Source organism: Panthera tigris, chromosome A1 (assembly GCF_018350195.1).
Source record: "Panthera tigris isolate Pti1 chromosome A1, P.tigris_Pti1_mat1.1, whole genome shotgun sequence".
Taxonomy (NCBI): Eukaryota; Metazoa; Chordata; class Mammalia; order Carnivora; family Felidae; genus Panthera; species Panthera tigris.
In genome coordinates, this window is record NC_056660.1 from 189071415 (window position 1) to 189078428 (window position 7014).

Consider the following 7014-nt stretch of genomic DNA (forward strand, 5'->3'; position numbering starts at 1 on the left):
CTGATATTGAGTTTCTGAACCAACTCTGGAAATTTTGGGTGTCTTACTATATGAAAGAATAAGTTTCAGTTGGATATTCTGTTACTTGCCACCTAAAGCATCTTAATCGAACCAGATAGGTCAAAAATGAAGACACTGGAAATTGAAAGGTAAATTAAAATGCTAGTGTAATTGTCCAGATGAGCAGTGAAAAACACTAAGTTATAATGGGATGGAACAGGAGGAATGGAAAGTAAAGAATAGAGCTGAAGCATTGTGGACAAGATTCAGAAGAATGTGTCAACTTATTAGTTATCCAAGTTGCCAGGTGATAGGAATTGCCATCCATTGAGTATTTCCCATGTTCTGGACATTTCTCTAAGCACTTTGCATGCAGTATCTCATGTAATAATTTCAACAGCTCTGTAAAATACTACTAATTGTCATCATGGTCGAATTCTTTCAGTCGTGCCTTGACTTCCCAAGTCAAAGCCTGATAGCCTCTGCCACCATTAGTAGGTGAAAACAGATGAGTTGCTTCTGACTCCTTGAGAGAGCTGCTGGCTATATTGGTGCTTTCAACATTTTTCCTTTGTAATACACATAGAAAATGATGATATTTTAAGATACACACTGGAGTAAACTGGAAGGAACTTGGGGCATCTATATATGGGTCTTGGCAAAAACCTCCATTAGTCTTTCTTTAATATTATATAATTATAAGAAAATAAAATTCAAAATTTAGGAAAGATGTTACATACTGAATTTGTGTAAAATTTCCAAAAAATAATTTCTTTAATTTTTAATGAGAAATTAGCATTTGATTTTTATAAATATAGCTTTTTTAATATCAGATTTTATGCTTCAAATAGCAACTCCTGATGAAGACTTTTAATACAGTCAAGACTTTTTAATCATGGTCTCTTCAAATTCTTGATAGTCGTCACTAACGATAAACTTTGTTCACACAAATTAGTAATACCAAGAAAGTAAAACATTTTTTGAAGCCATTTCAAATTTTATAACATTTGGGCCTTATTTAAAGGATCTAACAGTTCTTTTTCTTTCATTGATAATTGCACTACTGAAATTCCTTGAGATTGTGTGACTGGATTTCAGGTCTTTGGGAGCTTTCTCAAACAAAATTATTTCAAAATAATAAAAATGCTTTAATTCATAGGCCACTCATGCATAGTTATAGTAGTTACTAAGCACAGCCAGCTTGGACACCTCTGAAAGGGCATGTCAGTCACAGAGGGAAGAATCCAATATCTGTGAAGACAGATTCAGCGCTGCGCCTGCCAAGAACCTCCTTGCCCCTCTCCCCACCCCTGTTGAACTTGTGACTGGCTCCAGTTTGGCCTGGTGCTGTGCTTCCTGCAGGGCCAGCTTCATGGGTGTGCAACCTGTGCTGTCATACAGGACCCCACACTTAGAAGGAGCCTTTTCTTGGTTTAATGCTCTGTTGTTGGCATCGTGAAATGAGTTTTGAGCAAGTAGCCCTGCATTTTCATTTTGCACTAGGCCCTGCAAATTATGTAGCTGGTGTTGGCATCTGGGGTACCGGGAATACAAACTCCTCCAATAGTAGCTACCTTGTGGCAATGGCATTTGTCACCACTGGCTTTTGAGTTATGAAGCAACTTTTTAGCTTCTGTATTCAGCTTCTTAACACAGAGCATAACAATCTGGATATCATCAGGCTCATGGGGTTCAAAGTTCACGTGACAATGGGTCATACCTTTATACTTTGTTCCATTCAGCCACTCTCGAGGGTCCCTGATGAAGCTGTTGATGCTTCTGGCTGGAGGCGACTGGCCCAGAGATTGCAGCTGCCCCAAGAACTGAGGCATCAGTTATATTACTCAAGATGTCATGGCTTACCATTGGGGCAGTCCTGTGCAGGATGTGTTCCTGGGTATGTTACTTTCTGGTAAGAAGATCTCTGTGACCTAAAATAGATCTACTAGGTCCTTGCCAATACTTTTCAATATGAATGGTTAGAATTTTTAAATTTATTTTTATTTATTTTTGAGAGAGAGAGAGAGAGAACAAGCAGAAGAGGGGCAGAGAGAGAGGGAGACAGAGGACCTGAAGTGGGCTCTGTGCTGACAGCAGAGAGCCCAATGCGGAGCTCGAACTCACTAACTGTGAGATCATGACCTGAGCTGAAGTCAGACGCTTAACTGACTGAGCCACCCAGGTGCCCCTGAAGAGTTAGTATTAAATTTGGAATACCCATTCAGTGCAAAAGAACCTAGATTTGGTATGATTGAGGTATGATCACTGAGGGATACATTTGGGAAGGACTGAAGTAGAAGTGAGAGCTGGAAGGGAACATGCTGAATCCTTCCAGGCTCTTCCTCTGTCATGTGAGGGTTTTAATTAAAGCAGTTTCTCCCAACCATTTTGGAATTGGAATCTAAATTACTTTTGGTTTGATGTCATAATGTTGGTCTCTCTATTAAAATGACACATACAGGGGCACCAGGGTGGCTCAGTCAGTAGACCGTCCGACTTTGGCTCGGGTCATGGTCTTGCAGTTCTTGGGTTCAGGCCCCGTGTCAGGCTCTGTGCTAACAAACAGCTCAGAGCCTGGGACCTGCTTCAGATTCTGTGTGTGTGTGTGTGTGTGTGTGTGTGTGTGTGTCTCTCTCTCTCTCTCTCTCTCTCCCTCCCCTGCTCGTGCTCTGCCTCTTTCTGTCTGTCAAGGATAAATAAATGTTAAAAAGTAAACAAATAAATGAAATGACATATATTTATACATAAGGGTATATAAATGTGTATGTACAGATATATTTTTAAACAAAGTAAGCAAAAACAATTCCAAGCCAGTGAGGACAGATGACTCCCAGCACAGGAGAGGGCAGTTTCTGCCAAAACACTTTTCATGGAGCAACAGATGTGCTCAGATGAACTCTGGGGACCAGGGAGAAGGAGGGGTAAGAGGACTCGCTGAGGAATAATTGGACCTGGCAAGGGCAGGGAGGAGTCTGTACACAGGCCTAAGATTTCTCACGCAGAATACCAAATGAACTAATTGCTTTCGGGCAAAGATCACAAGTATGCATCAATCTTAGAACAAGATCATACAAACAGAATTCTAACAGATACTCTTAAGTAAATACTATTTTTGCACTGTTTTCCATAAATACACACACAACATTCCCCATTACACAGTCTTAACTATTACAGCAAGAATCATGCGATGAGAACTTTGTAAATGCTAACGACATGGAGCCATTTCCTTGCCCTGTACCGTGTGTGGGTATGTGTACATGTGCATGTGTGTGCAGTCATTAAGTAGTTCTTGCAGTTAAAGTACTCATCTGCTCTATGTGCAATGGAAGAAAACTATAACTGCATTCCTGCTTCTTAATATTTTGATTTTCTGATTTAAGTAAGTCTTCTGGCACTTATAAGATGGCCTGGCCCTCTTGCTATCAATCAATGGCTTTCCAAGGATTCTGAGGAAGCTATAAAAGTGTGAAACCCAAGCGGCACCGAATAACAGGAGTGGCTTTAGCGAGAGACCACAAGGTAAGGGAGACAGGAGCAAAAATATACCCTGAGCGACTTGGTGTTTCCACACTGCTAAAATGTTACACTCTGCCTCATGGTATATTTGAATCCATATCCCTTTATAAGTCCATTTTTCTGTCAGGGCCCATCTCTGGACATGGGGGGGCAGAGAGGGAAGACCTTCTGGACTTCACATTCACAAGACCTCACATACACACTTGTGGCTCCATTTCCAAATGAGGCTTCACAGCCACTCACGGATACGCAAAGAGGATTGATCAAGTTGTCTATCATTCAACTAGAACTTTAAAAATATATCACAAAGCTTACAACTTTGCTTTGACATTTCTTCATTTTTTTAAATGTATTGGGAGCCTCAAATAATGGAAGTGTCCAGGCCCGCTCTCAAATTTGAAGAGCCGTGTGTGTGTGTGTGTGTGTGTGTGTGTGTATGTTTTTATGTGTATTTGTCCTCCAGTGCACATTTTCATAACTGGATTAGACGTAACATGCTCAATTAATTAGGGAATACATTTTTATTACCAACACCACTATTGGTTATAATTTGATCTCTGTAAGGGACTGGCCCACCAGGCAGATTAGTGTGAACTGGCTCATGACTGGAGGGGAACAAAGATGTTGTGCAGTCAACACATCTGCTTTGCATGTTTGGGCTTTGTTTATCATAAAACAGGAAATAATGATAAGGATGTGTAAGAAGCACAGTGTTAATGATAGTGCCAGTAGAGAGTGCGAACAAAAGCCATGACTTTGAGCAAAAGCTAGATGTAAATTAAACCCTGGATTTGTTCAGAGTTGAGGTTTTATAGCTATATATTTATGGCATTTAGAAAGACCCTTGGTGTTGAAATTCCTGCAAGAATAATTTCATCACTTCAAGTGTGAAACTCCCCAGTCACTGATTCCAACTCTTTCCACTGAAGCAATTGCTTTATATAATATTGTTTTTGCTGATGTGACCATTTTATTACAGAACAGTGGGTATATTATAAAACACACAAAGCTTATAGAGTGCAACATTTACTAACACACTTGATCACTTGTGGCTCAGGAGGTGTTTGCAGATAGTATGAAGACTAACATTAAAAAAAATTTTTTTTAATGTTTATTTTTGAGAGAGAGAGTGTGTGAGCAGGGAGGAGCAGAGAGAGAGAGAGAGAGAGAGAGAGAGAGAGAGAGACACAGAATCCTAAGTAGGCTCCAGGCTCCGAGCTGTCAGCATAAAGCCCAAGGTGGGGCTCGAAATCACGAACTGCGAGATCATGACCTGAGTCTAAGTTGGACACTGACTGAGCCACCCAGGCGCCCCTGAAGACAAACATTTTAATTTCAATAGTTGTATATTTCTTTCATTGTGTACTTTCAATTTAGGGCAAATATTCCAACTTGCCATTGATGGTAGTGATAAGTGTAAGCTAAAAAGTGAGTCAATTTATAGAAAAATATTGAATCAATAAGCAGTAGTCTGCCTAGGATAAGGCAAAAATCATGAAAGTGCTCTCCAAATGACTCACATTTTGGAAACAATGGGCTATCTAATAAAAAGAAAGAGGATGTAAGCTTTGGGTTGAGTTTCTGATAGTGATGATGGCCACACTGAGCCATCCTGGTGACCAGTGCCACACACACAGGTAAGGCTGCTGCCTGATGCCCCAGGAGCGTGCTTTTCCACGTGACACTAATTGGCCCACACAGGAGTGAAACCATGACCCTTCCCTCATTAGCCACATGCTCAGACCAGCTGAGCTAGCTCGCTCTGGGTCACTGGGGTCCCATGTAGGAAATTACCATTCCAGTGCCCTGTGGTCCTCTCGTAACCCCAACTAATGAATGTCCCGTGGAGCCTAATGTCATTCCTGGGGGAGCACACAGCTCTCCCAGCAGTGGAAAAGTTGATGATATTCTGAAGTTTTAACCCAGGGAAAGCCAAATAAGAGAGCACAGAGAACTCAGGGAGAATAATATTTCACACACCTGTATGCTACAAAAAAGAATGACAACACCATTCTGCTCTGCGCATTTGTTTTCTAGGCCTGGTCTCAGGACATAGAAAGCAAGCACAGGGAAATGAAGAATGCTGCTGGGCATCACATAGCAAGCTCATCACAGTGTAAATGACATTAAGTGCTTACTGTCCAGGCCAAGCATTTTCTGTCACCAACGCTATGAGGTGGGTGGTATCATTCCTATTTAGAGATCAGGAAATTGAGGCTCAGAAGTAACTAGTATAAGAGCCTAGGACAGCAAGCTCCTCCGAGGATTGGCTATATTCTGGAAATTAACACATTTTCAAGTTGAAAGGAAATTCTAAAAGATGGACAGACAGCCTGCCAAACCTTTCTGCTTGTGCCCCTTTTCAGGTCTCTGAAGAAAGACTATAAGCCTTCAAGTAATCTTTATTTTTCTGTAGCTTTAGCACATCCATAGTTTAGCCTTGACAAGAGTTTCTTTAATAAGATGAATTTACGGTCAAGGCCAGAGAAAGCATTCTTCCCAAGTGTTGGAGACAATTGGAAGGATAGGGACAGCAGATGTTCTAATGCATACTGAAGAGCTGGGAAAGACCACTAAGTCACTCCATCTGCTTTTTTTTTTTTTTTTTAATTTTTTTTTTAACGTTTATTTATTTTTTGAGACAGAGAGAGACAAAGCATGAACGGGGGAGGGTCAGAGAGAGGGAGATACAGAATCTGAAACAGGCTCCAGGCTCTAAGCTGTCAGCACAGAGCCCGACACGGGGCTCGAACTCACAGACCGCGAGATCATGACCTGAGCCGAAGTCGGCCGCTTAACCGACTGAGCCACCCAGGCGCCCCACTCCATCTGCTTTTTAACAAGACTATTGGATCAATAACCCTTCCAGGGCCAAACATACTGGTCGATGAAATACTTCCTGGGGCTCACTTGACAGCCACTATTCCCAGAGCCACAGTGGACCTACTGCCCTGGGGGGCTCACCACCTTTATCTTCTTTGGAAGCCATGAAACCCTGTGCGCAGATCCACTTCCAGCTAAAGAACAGTATGAATCAGAAGGCACTAGAGATGCCTGAAGCAGATAACCAAACCACATTTTAACTCAGCTCTCTGGTTTCTGGTCAGTTTCCTGGTCAATGCCTGATAAATTTAGTATTTTTGAGGTATAGCTGGCTAATAATAAACTTGAGAGTCAGTCAGATCTAGATAATTTCCCAAATTTGCCATTGATTAGCAGAGAGATATTGGCAAGTTACTTTTAGTTCCCTCACATACAGAAGAGGGATAAAATCTTTCGCTCATGGTGGTTGTATTCGAATAAAGTATTGCATGTATGTTTGGTACAGGGCTGAAATGCTTAAAAAATGACAGTATTTCTTTATTGCCTGATCTGTCCTCTGCCCCTTCACATAGCATGACTGAGTGAAATGTGGTGCAAGTTGCCATTGTGCAAAAAGGCATGAGATAAAGCTTTTTATTATAATCTTATCTGTAGTTATTCATTTGGAGGACTTAT